General features: G+C 39.5%; 1 pseudogene; it reads right to left on the reverse strand.

Moving 5' to 3' along the window:
• Nucleotides 1–743: 743 nt before the first annotated feature.
• On the reverse strand, nt 744–5,208 carry LOC120555441 (annotated as a pseudogene).
• Between the last annotated feature and the right edge of the window lie 8,768 nt (nt 5,209–13,976).

A 13,976-nucleotide genomic window follows, 5' to 3' on the forward strand; every position in this document is an offset into this window, starting at 1 on the left:
AACCTTCCAATTGGCAGGAGACCTCTCTACCACTGAGCCACAGCCACCCCAAAATAAAAAAGTGAAACTAAATTTGAAACAGCACAATTTCTGCATCCATTATCAAAGTGTTTATTAGTAATACAGGGGAAATTAGTAGAAATGTGAATATTTGGTTAGCATGTTGATTTACGTGTGTGCCCCTAAATTTTGTGGTTGCGCCCCTAAAATTTTCAGTTGGGGGGGCCACTGTCTGGAGCCCTGCCTCCACATAGTCGAGGCTGTGATGTAGCACCCTATTTCAGCTATGTTTCTGTTTGTCTAGAGTTTAACTGTGCCTCTCTTGTTCAGAGTTATTGAAGCAACGCAAGAACCCTTTTTGTTCATTTATGTTCTCATTTCTTTGGCGAGGTAGAGACCTTGAATACTGCACCTTATGCACGTTACGCTGCCAAGCCGATGGTCACTATACTTTGTTCACCACCGACTGGGCTACAGACAGATGTGAATACGAAAATCAATCTTTTTAACCCAGCCATATTAATTGTCTAGTTTAATATGTTTCTGCAAATTAACATGCTGGATCTTTAGTACAATTTTAGAACAAGAGTTAGCATTTTTCTGTTACGTTTGTGTGTTTGAAGGCCTTTCTAGAGACAAGGATCCCAAACTAGCACTGGTTGTAAATCCAGACATCCCTAATGATGACATGAGGACAGATGGATCAGTGGCAGTGTCAGGAAAAGAAACCGGAACCATCAACGTGATTTTTGATGCTGAATATTTATTGCAGTAAATGTAAAAGCTTGCAGTGGTTGCAGTTGAAGCAGACTGGTCCAACTGCTGCTCTTCAGGTTCTCTCTGAACTACTAGACTAACACTTGACACACGTAGGACTTCTTGTCAGCACAGGCCACATCGTTCCAGAGTCCCGAGTCTGAAAGAAACATGTTAATCAGTGTCAGTAGGAAGCACATCCTGTATAGGGTTTGTTGGTCTTCATGGTCAGGAGAAGTTTGAAATGTGCCCAAACTCTCAATCACACAAAGAAATGGATCAGTCATATTCCTTTATACCCATAGACTGTATAATATTAATGGACAGAGCATGTGTGACGTCACCCATTGGTTGGTGGAGATCTGCTATGAGGCGTTGAGTTTGCCGTTAATGGGCGCAGCCATCCTGGTTGCAGATGTGAGGATTTTAGACGAGAGGGAGGAGTGAGGGAGGAGCCCTTACACTCTACGTTACGTTACACACTTTCGCTGGTAATCACATCATAGCCACGCCCAAAAACACCCCCCGCTTTATCGCCCATTTTAAAATCAGCGAGAGCATAATTCAAAAAATGAACATCGTTCTGTGTTGCAGAAGACTTAAAACTAGCGATTGAGACCATATGAAAAGAAAGAAAGAAAATGTTTACTGAGGTAATAAATCAAGTGAGAAGTGGGTCACTTTCTCCTTCGTCATAGTGTGCCTCTCTTATCTTGTCTGAGGTAAAATGAATAAATAAAAAAGTTATTAATTTCTTATAATCTACTACCTCTCCTCCAACCATTTGTTTACTTACCCCAAGAGACCATCTCAACGCAGTGCTCTCTGTTGTTATAATTGTCAGGCTGGCCACCAGCCCATCTCTGGTAATTAAAAACACTGCCATCTGTCCAAGTCCACACATTTTCCCCATTAGCCTAAAAAGAAAAAAATGATTGCCTGAAGTTAACTACTGTGCTGTCATTCAAATTGTAAATGGCCAAATGGCCAATTATCATCAGATTAACTTTCCACTCTGTCAGCTGGTGGATAGCACCGATTACCTGCTTCCAACTACCAATGTTTATTTGTCGGCCGTAAATTTGTTCAACTATTAAAAGGTAGGATATTTTTTCTAATGAAAGAGTGCATATCTTATCTCTCTGATTTTAAATTATTTAAAGGGAACACTCAGATGTAATATTTGTGGTTATTTATTGAATATTTTGAACAATTGAAGTCAAAGCACACATTACTTGAAATAAAGATAAAATAAGTAGAAAATAACTGATTTTTTTGGAACCAAATACATTTTAAATATTGCCATGTCAAAGTTTAAACACAGGGATTGCAACAGGGGGAGCCCGATATGTGTCCAGGAGAAGTTAAGACTTTCTTTTTTTAAAGACCATTTTTTCAGACTTTTTCCACCTTAATTTGATAGGACAACAAGGTGAGAAAGGGGGAAGATATGCAGGAAATTGTCACCGGTGGGAATCAAACCCTGGACCTCTGCATTGAGGCATAAACCTCAAAGTAGATGTGTGCCTGCTCTAGCACTGAGCCAAACCGGCCACAAACACACACTTGCTACTTTCTGGTGGAGTGCTAACCTCCAAGCCACCATGCACACTGCAAACGGGTGTTCATGACCTCACGGTGCTCTGTACCTGCTTCAAAATCTTTTCTCAGCCTCATTCAAACTTTAAGACTGATAAACTTAACTGTCATGTGACTAATCTTTATGTGTTGGGCCGACAGCCGCCATAACTTTGTAGGATATTATAGGAATTGTTGTGCAATATCATACAAACCTGTTCATGAGAATGCGTTGAACTAGGGCTATATAGGGCTTCATGAACAGATACATTCACTGCTTACCGTCTTATAAATTAGTCCGATATAGTATTGAACTTTTCCGGTGGTGGCTCTGTTCATGGCACATTGCACTTGAGACTGATGATCGTCATTGTGGATCGATACCAGAAGGCCACGTGGGTACTTTCTACAGGCTTTCTGAAATAAACACAGGAAAGGAGAATTAGTTTTTTCACTGATACTTCATCATTTGTCATATTAATTCCCTTATTTGATCTAGCCTGGCTCCGGTCCCTAACCTCTGCTCGGACGAAAGAGAAAACACAAGAGCACCTTTAAAAAATGTTGAATTCAAAACAGAGGGAGGTAAAATAAGGCTTTATGTTTAATACTTAATGACAAAATCTCTTTTTCAATTATTCTTATTAAACATCACATTGCACTAAAAATTACTGTTTCCTCAAATCCTCTTTCCTCCACATCTTTTGCTGTACTTGGACGGAGGTGTCACGTCTCATCCAGTGTCAAGTTTCTGTGTATAGTTGGTTTCTTGTTTTCTTTGGTTTTCCATTTCCTGTTTTATTTTGTTGTGTCTCTGTTCTCTTATGTGTATTCTGGTTTTACTTCCTGTCTTTTGGTTTCCCCACCTTTGTGATTGTCTGCTCCACCCTATCTTTCACCTGTTCTCCAGCCCTTGAGTCACCTGTCCCTTGTTAACCCTCGTTACTTGTGTATTTAGGGCGTTCCAGGTGCCCGTAACTTCGTGTTTTCACAACCTTCTCCCGTGAAAGCGCCCTGGAACGACAGTCAAACCCGTAACTTACTACCCGTGAACTGGTACCAGATGGTTGTTCTCCCAGTTACAGTTTTTGACGTCACACACACATAAACAACAATGGCGCCCCCTGTTGATGCCGGTGATTAACGGTGAGAAATAGAAATAAATAGACATAAATAGGCACCGTAATAGTAATTCCGCACATTGTGTTCAAAACAATACACATACGATTGTGTACTACTACAGGTTATGTTTATTAAATGAAGCCCAAAATATGTCGCCGACTAGAAATCGCTAGTATCAGCTAACGCTAGCTAACGTCAACGTTAGTTAGCCGCTAGCTAATGCTAGCTAAAAGGGTTTGTGGTGACTTTGCCTGGAATGCTACCAAGTTGTGAGTCGTGACTTGAAGTCGTAACTTACGGGCTAAAAAATTGTGTCTAGAACGCAGCAATAGTCTCTGTGCTTTCTGTGTCTATGCTTGATTGTCATTTGTTCATTAGTCATCTGTCTTTTGGGAAGAGTTCTGTCATGTGTATTTCTGTGGTTTTGTGTTCTTGGAGTATTTCCGCATTTCCTTCCGTGTTCCTGCTTTCACTTAATTACTTTTCCTTCTTACAAGTTTGTAAGTATCCTTGTGTTTCACTAAAATCATTGTTTATTCAAACTGCTGCTTACTCCTCGCCTTCCTGCACTTGGGTCCAAGCCTGCAACCTGACAGGAGGCAAGTGACTGTCTGAACAGGATGAGGTCACATTTACTGTCTGAACAGGATGAGGTCACATTTATGTGAAAGGTAGGTAACTGTACACAGGATGAGGTCACATTTACAGTCTGAACAGGATGAGGTCACATTTACTGTCTGAACAGGATGAGGTCACATTTTACAGTCTGAACAGGATGAGGTGCACATTTACAGTCTGTAGTCTGATGTGTGTGTTTTATTACCTGTGCATCCGTAGAAGACCAGTTTATCGTTGAATGCCTTTCACACAGCGTTTTTAGTCATCTGGACCCAACCATCACCGAAGCTTCGTGTTTGTACACGGTGTGGCCGGATATTTGGTCTTACACATGTCTGCAGGATCCACCGTTTCACAGAAAGAAGACATGTTGTCAGTTTTGTGTTTGTGTTGTCTGTGTAGACTGATAATTTAGTTTGTTTGTTCTTACCGGCTGCAGAAGCGGACATGAACATCAGCACCACCAGAAGAAGGATGGCAGAAACCACAACAGGACGCATGGTTCAGGGCTCTCACAGCAACTGGAATATAATATAATAACACCGGGAACAATTATATATATTTCATTTCATTTTATTATTATTCTCTTGAACAATCAACAATGTTGCAAAAGAAAACATAACAAAAAAAGAAAATTAGAAATAGGTTATTTGGTCCAGCCCCAATTTTACAAAATCATATTATTACAAAGGAAATAGATATGCTAATACAGCATACAATTTTTCAGGTCTTACAACAGTACAACAATATACAAATATACAACAATACCTTTCCATTACAATTCCAGTATATATATACCGAACATGCATAAACAACTCCACCAGGATAAAACTGAAGTGCTGGTTATAGCTTTGAGGGCTGAGAGAGACTAACTGGCCACAAAAATTTGTTTCACCAGGACTTACCCCACCTTAACAGACAAGAAAGTCATCTTCAAGTCTTTGAGTTGATTCAAAGTGCAGGTGTGTTTTTTAGTTTTTTGCCAGATGAAGATCTGAGAGCAGCTCAAAGTGTTGAAATCTTTAAACTGAAGTTTTAAACCTCTAAAGATCCTTTTCTGTTCTACTGAAACACACAGAGACCAACGGGACTCACCTCAGGTGAAGTAGTGTAGTAGTCTCGTTCCTTGGTCCTGTTTCCGTCTGGATGTCAGTCTGATCTCTGCCTCGGTTAAATATCCAGAGCCAATGCCCTGAATACATGAGATTTTACTAATCAAACACAAAACCGTTTGAAAACAACCAAGTGCCAAAATGTCAACATACTGTAAGTCAATAAGCCCGGGTCAAGGTTGGACTTAATGGTGAGACCAAACATGTGTAAGTCAATAAGCCCCATGGTTTAGATCCTATTTGGCAAATAGAAGCTTCTCTGTCATGATTGGTGACTTATCCTCGTCAACTCCGTTCTTCTCTCCTGTGGGTACCCCAGGGTTCTATTCTTGGCCCCATCCTGTTTTCCTTATATATGTTGCCTGTAGGGGCTATTATAAGAAAACACAACCTGTCTTTTCATTGTTATGCAGATGATTTACAAATATTCCTTTGCTGAAACCGAATGACAGTGTTGCACTAGACTCCCTGCTTAGCTGTATTAATGAAATTAAGTTGTGGCTTTCACAAAACTTTCTTCATTTGAATGAAGCTAAAACTGAGTGTATCATCTTCAGTACTTCAGATATGCCAGACGGTCCAGCTTTGAGTTTGGGAGCCCTGGCTTCATACCTTAAGCCAGCTGTCAAAAATTTGGGGGTTAATTTTTTATTGCAACATGAAATTTGATAAGCAAATCAGCAATGTTGTTAGAATGAGTTTTTTCCAGCTTTGTCTCCTGGCTAAAGTTAAGCCCTTCCTTAACAGGCATGATCTAGAAAATGCGATTCATGCCTTTCTTAGTTCAAGGTTGGATTACTGTAATGCTCTTTATGTTGGTCTGAATCAGACCACCATCTCACGACTTCAACTTGTACAGAATGCTGCTGCTCGCTTTTTAACAAATACGTCTAGACGCGCACACATCACTCCTGTTCTCTATACCCTACATTGGCTCCCTGTGCGTTTTAGAATCGATTTCAAGATTTTATTGTTTGTTTTTAAGGCCTTAAACGGCCTGGCCCCGGAGTATTTGTCCGATATCTTAACACTGCGTGAGCACAACCGGTCCTTGCGGTCCTCAAATCAGCTGGTTTTAGAAGTCCCAAGGTCCAAGTATAAACGGTGGGGTGATCGGGCTTTTGCAGTTGCTGCCCCGAGACTAGTTAACCCCTGAAATTCGGACGACTACAGATGTAGCACTTTTTAGGTCTAGACTTAAAACTTATCTGTTTAGAAAGGCTTTTAATACATAGTAGTGGTGACAATTTCCTTCTCCTATTTTCAATGTAACCTTTTCTGATTTTATTGTTTCTATATGTCATTCTTTTTATTGTATGATATGTTATATGATGTGTGTTTTAGTCTTGGTTTCTGATGTGAAGCACTTTGGATACCTGTTGGTTACTGTAAAGTGCTATATAAATAAATGTTGATTGATTGATTAAGTCATTCCAGACACATCAAAGACAAGTACTAAAAACAACTTAATTTTTTTTACCCTTTTATTATATTATTATGTGATCGATGCCACTTTGTTCATTGGTGCTCCTTTTTTATTGACAGATTTAGCTCCTGTACGTCCGTTAAATTCACATGTAGCAGAATATTTATAATATAGTCCAAGTCACCGGCACAGTTGATGTGATAAAAGTTAGTTTAGTGTGAAACCGCTCAGTGGACTACATCTCTCAGGGAACTACATCTCTCGTCTCACACAAATTACATCACCTAGCTTGATGCTCAACTTGTTCGCTAGCTAGCTAGCTAGCTTAGCTCTGCTCCACAACACATGTAACGTTATCTTAACTACTGGGTTTTATCCAGTCAAGTGTTTTCAGCAGAGAAGCAAAAGAACAACAGAGATCCTCTGCTCATTAGAGTAACGTTACATCCCCGGTACGACACACACACACACACACACACACACACACACACACACACACACACACACACACACACACACAGGTACGATACACACAGACATCATAGCTTCAGCGAGACGTCATACATGAAGTGTGAAGTATTTTTAATTCGTATTTTCACAGTCTGATACTTCAACAGTTTAACAATAAACTGAGACTTTCTTCGGTTGAAAAATTATCTTTCAAATTGACGAACATCATATTTGTAATCCATGGCTCAAATCAAACGGGATCAAAAATTAATTGGCCTCTTCCCGTTCACTACCGTTCATATTTTTTTGAAAGAAAGGTCCCATGGACCAGAAGTAGAAGGGCGGGACTTCAGCTCTCTATAGTTTGAAATTAATGATTTAAAAATAAGTTAAGACTTAGAAGCAAGATTTCTGTGAAGGTGCTCAGCCATCCAGGCCAAAGTTATCCAAGGAGGGTTAAATTCAAGGGTCACTGGACTTGCTGGTCAAAGACGTTTGGTGTTAGGTGCCGTGTTCTGTTTTGGTGTTTTGTGTGTTTTCCGTTGGTTTGCCACTCTCTCCAGGTGTAATAAATCCTTTAAAGGTGCACTATGAGTTCCTGCATGGTCTAAGCCCAATTTCATTTTGGTCTCAAATCATAGGCACATTGTCACATGAGGCCAAATGGATAAATTAACACCATCATTTGCACACTTACACACACTTACCTCCCCCACCCCCATTGTAAAGTGTTCCCTGTAGCGTTTACTCAAGTACTGTCTATATGTTTTATGTTCTCTGTGTACCCAAGCTCTGTTTATGTATGTCAAATAGTCTCTGTACACTGAAGAAGTCACTTGATTGTAATGTGTACATCGGTCCCACATGATCAGAATGTGGCTAACTAATTTTTCTCTCTCTCTATTACTTATTTCTTGTCAAAAAACATATTTTATTCACATTAGACTGTCTATTACAACTGTGTTAATTTAACATATTCTAAGTGTCTGACAACATTATGGGATGGATCCCTACAGAGATAGACCTTTTAGTTAAAGAGTAAGATCTTCAACAGTACTTTTAGTCTGGTAGGTTTGGTGATGGTGATTTTGGGCTGTTTCATGTTAAACAGAAACAACAAAAAGGTCTATCTCCGTAAACTATGACCCACCCAGACCTCTCAGGTGGTCTGGGTCAGGTCTGCTTGTGGTCCCCAGAGTCAGAACTAAACAGGGGGAAGCAGTGTTCAGTTTCTATGCTCCACATATGTGGAACAAACTCCCAGAAAACTGCAGGTCTGCAGCAACTCTCACTTCTTTGAAATCAAGGCTGAAGACCTATCTTTTTGATGTTGCCTTTCTTTAAATAATTGTTAATTTCTTATGCTGAAGTTGCATTGTTGAAACTGTATGACAATCTATATAAGCATATAAAGAGAAATAACCGGTGGGACCGGTCCGTTCTGGGAACGGCAAAGACTGTAGGTGGATTACGTGTACAGAGCAACGGCTTAAACATTGTCCCATACTAGCACCATAAAATCTTGTATTTTGTCTGCTTTTATATTTTTAACTGTTTTTAACTTTTTACCTTTAATGTTTAATTTCTTATACTGCACTGTAACTTTTATTCTTGTATTTTAATAATTTTTTGTAAAGCACTTTGAATTGCCCTGTTGCTGAAATGTGCTATACAAATAAAGCTGCCTTGCCTTGCCTTGCCTAATGTTGTACGACAATTAGAATATTAATCTGAGACTGTCAGCGGCAAAAACAGCACTTGGACATAAATTGAAGGTGCCCAATTGTCCTATAATTTACATTGAAGCTAGTTTGGCAGCTGCCCACTGCAGCGATCTGGCTTTATACTGAACCAATGTTGAAGATTGTTGTTCCCATCCGTAAAAAGAACATAGGAAAATAGGGTCCAGGTTGAAAAACCCGAAGTTAAACTTTAAATTGTGCACTCTGTTTTCAAAGTAGTTTTACAAATGACGAAAAATATTAACCCTGTGTAAAAAAAAAAAATCCTGAGAAAAATGTTTTCGAAAACTCGAAAACTTTTTTTTAAATTTTTTAATAATGTCTTCACAAGGGGAAAAGTGGTCCATCTGGTATAGCAGTACCAAAGATGCCTGTTGGTTTATCGCTGACAGCTCAGTCTTCACTAAAAGAGCCGGTTTTCTAGAGAGCAAACTTTTGCTCTGTTTGCAAAAGGTTATTTCCATGCATTTAAAACTTCACCTAACCATTAAGACCAACAAACCCTATAGAGGATGTGCTTTCTACTGACACGGATTACATAATGACAGATCAACAGTTTGAAACAATAACAGCTCCTCTGAACTGAGGCCTGGTCCTCTCCTTGCAGATGGTTGGAGTCATTTTATCAGCTCACCTGGACCGACTCCCTGAGCTGTTGATGTGCTCCTATAGTAGTTCTTCCGACTTCTGTGTGTTCACATGCTCTCAAGTAGGGTGTCTACTGCTTCAGCTAATGTAAAAAAAAAAAATTTAAAAAAAAAACAATTTTTTAAAAAGAGAAAACCCCCCTTTTCCCCCCGAAATTTTTTTTTTTTTAAATAAAATAATTTTTTTTTTTTTTTTTCCTAAAAAAAAAAAAAAAAAAAAAAAAAAAAAAACAAAAAAAAAAAAAAAAAAAAAAAAAACCTCACCATAAACAAAAACCCAAAAAAAAAACCAAAAATACTAAAAAAAAAAAAAAACCACCAAAACCAAAATAAAAAAAAAAACAAAAACAAAAAAACCCTAGTGGTGGGCAGATCGAGGCTTCGTGAAGCAATGAAACAGTTGAAGCAAATGTTCCATATTGTGTCGAGGCTTTGAAACAATCCGACACCGTCTCAACGATGACACCTAGTGGTCACTTGCAGGTGTTGATCTGAAACAACCTTGACAACGAGCCATTAAAAAAAATATGTGAAGCTGGTAAGGCTTGTAGGCTCCTCACAGTGCATAATGTTATTTTGGTCATGAAAAATGAATTAATAAAAGAAATCAAGCCACAATGTCTCACTTTTATATAGATTGTTATTCCAAAATATGAATTTCTCTGCTGTGGAAGGACTTAGCCTACTTCTTTTTTTACAGATAATTTCTCCAGCCTTTGATAAAATCCTCACACAAGGGACACTTGTTGATGGCATGCAAAGATATTTTTTTGCAAGGACATACAAATGAGGAAAGATTACTGCTCTCTCTTTCCAGTAAGTTAGGGGATCAGGAGTTCTGGGCAAACACGCATCGTTGAGGTATTTTTTCTCTTCCAGTGTGGCATCAGCTGTAGCATTGTGTATCATCTTGGTTTCACGGATACGATCATCAAAACGTTCCCATAAACTGTCCTGTGTTTCTTCTGGTGTTGATGTTGATTATGATGGGCCTGATGTTGACATTTGTGGCTCTGAATGAACATGAAAACGGAGCTTCCATTTTTATCTATCTATCTATCTATCTATCTATCTATCTATCTATCTATTAATGTGTCACTGTATGTATACTCTGTCTTTCTCTAGCCTATCAGTCAATGTGTAAATGTAAATGTAAGCCTAAATATAACTAAACAAATCGCACTATAAATGTCACTATATCACCAAAAAATCAAACTCCTCTCACAAAACCCCAAGAGATTGTGTGGTCTGTTCCCTGTCAATCAAACTCTGATTGGGTGGACCATGCCACCAGTCGAAACACTCCGATGCTTCATTTAGCCGTAATCATGTGACATGGGTGTTTTGAATCACGCTTCGGATCAGTGTTTTGAAACATCTGCGCTTCGGGATCTCAACAAAGCTTCGGAACGTCAGTTTTGCGTCAGCCATCCCTAAGCTAATGTATCGGACTTGTTATAAAGGTGTAACGGCAAAAGAAAAAACAAACATAAGAACTTTTAAAGGGATACACCACCGTTTGTTGAAATAGTTCTTATCACGGTCTACCCTGGCTGTAGCTAGGTGGGCCAACGCATTTTTTGTCTCAGTGCAAGTAATTAGGTTGTTATTGTTTTTTTATTAGCTCATTTTTACTCACAACATGCTAACCGGCAACATAGGATTCCATTCACTACGCTAAGCTAACTAGCGGTGGCGCTGCCGGTGTTGCATCGGACTAAAACGATGCATGCACAAAACATTTGTTGGCCCTCCTATCTACAGCTAGGGAGACCCCACTTATCTACAGCTAGAGGAGACCCCACCTATCTACAGCTAGAGGAGACCCCACCTATCTACAGCTAGAGGAGACCCCACCTATCTACAGCTAGAGGAGACCCCACTTATCTACAGCTAGAGGAGACCCCACCTATCTACAGCTAGAGGAGACCCCACCTATCTACAGCTAGAGGAGACCCCACCTATCTACAGCTAGGGGAGACCCCACCTATCTACAGCTAGAGGAGACCCCACCTATCTACAGCTAGAGGAGACCTCACCTATCTACAGCTAGAGGAGACCCCACCTATCTACAGCTAGGGGAGACCCCACCTATCTACAGCTAGAGGAGACCGTGATAAGAACTATTTCAACAAATGGTGGCATATTCCTTTAAAGAGAAATGTTTTCATTACGATATAAAGCCTTATTTTACGTCCCTCTCTTTTTCATTTATTATTCTCCAATTTGACATTCAACATTTTATAAAGGTGCTCTTGTGTTTTCTCTCAGCACAGTTTGCTCAGTGGTTAGCACTTCTACCTCACAGCAAGAAGATTCTGGGTTTGAGTCCAGGTTGTTCCAGGCCTTTCTGTTTGTGTGTTTTGTGTGGGTTTCCTCTGGGTGCTCCGGTTTCTTCCCACCATAAAACATGCATGCTAGGACTACAGTTGAAAATTAGCCAACTGGCTAACACTGGGACATTTACAGAAATGTTGATTAATGTGCATTGTCCTTACTTACTCTCCTCAGAGCAGAGGTTAGGGAATGGCCTTCACAAAGGTGATTTCCCAGGTTGAGCCAGGATAGATCAAAATAAGGGAATTAACATGACAAATGATGAAGTATCAGTGGAAACTAATTCTCCTTTCCTGTGTTTATTACAAAGAGCCTGTAGAAAGTACCCACATGGTCATCTCTGGTTTATTTTTTATTATTTATTTTTTTTGCTTTAAGAAACACTTACTTTTTACGAAATGGTAACAAGTTTGCCTTACATGGTGCGTCTTTTCTACTTAAAGTGATTTTGTTCATGTCCCAATATGGGGATACAATGACTGATGATGATGATGATGATGATGATGATGATGATGATGATGATGATGATAATGATGATGCTGGTCTATGTTATTTTTGGGCTATCTTTTCTTTTTCATCTCCCTTCTTCCCAACCTTTTGTCCCCCCCCCCCATTAATTAAGTATCCTGGTCTAATGATAGCTTATTTGCAAAGGTAAATACAATTATATTGGACCTTATGTCTCCCTTTATTGAAATTAGGCAGCCAACGTCTGAATAGCCAACTAGTTTGTATTCTTGGACAACCACGTGTGTGTGTGTGTGTGTGTGTGTGTGTATGTGTGTGTGTGTGTGTGTGTGTGTGTGTGTGTGCGTGTGCGTGTGCGTGTGTGTCAAAAGTATTTATCTACAGAAAACGTGTGATGTACTGGAATACTTTTTGTTGTTAAGATGAATTAAATGTTTGTATGTACAGTACAGGCCAAAAGTGTGGACACACCTTCTCATTCAATGTGTTTCTTTATTTTCATGACTATTTACATTGTAGATTCTCACTGAAGGCATCAAAACTATGAATGAACACATATGGAATTATGTACTTTAACAAAAAGTGTGAAATAACTGAAAACATGTCTTGTATTCTAGTTTCTTCAAAGCAGCCACCCTTTGCTCTGATTACTGCTTTGCACACTCTTGGCATTCTCTTGATGATCTTCAAGAGGTAGTCACCTGAAATGGTTCCCCAACAGTCTTGAAGGAGTTCCCAGAGATGCTTAGCACTTGTTGGCCCTTTTGCCTTCACTCTACGGTCCAGCTCACCATAAACCATCTCGATTGGGTTCAGGTCCGGTGACTGTGGAGGCCAGGTCATCTGGCGCAGCACTTCATCTCTCTCCTTCTTGGTCAAATAGCCCTTACACAGCCTGGAGGTGTGTTTGGGGTCATTGTCCTGTTGAAAAATAAATGATGGTCCAACTAAACGCAAACCGGATGGGATGGCATGTCGCTGCAGGATGCTGTGGTAGCCATGCTGGTTCAGTATGCCTTCAATTTTGAATAAATCCCCAACAGTGTCACCAGCAAAGCACCCCCACACCATCACACCTCCTCCTCCATGCTTCACGGTGGGAACCAGGCATGTAGAATCCATCCGTTCACCTTTACTCCGTCACACAAAGACACGGCAGTTGGAACCAATAAAGTACAGATTAGGTGGGTCATACCAATACAAAGGGAGGGGTAAGTAAGTCAGAGGATATGCGAGAGTGAATAAGGTAATTACAACACAAAATATATGAATAGACAGTCTATATCACTGCTGAGATGTAGTGAAGAGTCAATGTACAGTTAGTGCAAATAGTGGTCTAGGTGCTAATGTTGTTTGGGGATAACACAATATACATTAATAGACAGACTGCATAAATGATGAAAGACTCAGTTGTGAATATAAAAACAGTTGTGCATAATCAGAATCAGAATCAGCTTTATTTGCCAGGTATGAGGACACATACGAGGAATTTTGCTTTGGATTATAATTTGCTCACAATGTGCTTACTCATACAAAACAACCAATATATACACACTATAAACAGAAACAATATAGACAGGTTGAGGCAATGAAGAGTGCAAAGTGAGCAGGAGTAAAAAAAATTTTATGATAAATTTAATTATAGAGCATAGTGCAAAGGATGCTGGAATAAATAAGTAAGTATTATGTTATGATATAAGTATTATATTACAATTTGAAC

This window comes from Perca fluviatilis, chromosome 3 (assembly GCF_010015445.1).
Source record: "Perca fluviatilis chromosome 3, GENO_Pfluv_1.0, whole genome shotgun sequence".
In the NCBI taxonomy this organism is placed as follows: Eukaryota; Metazoa; Chordata; class Actinopteri; order Perciformes; family Percidae; genus Perca; species Perca fluviatilis.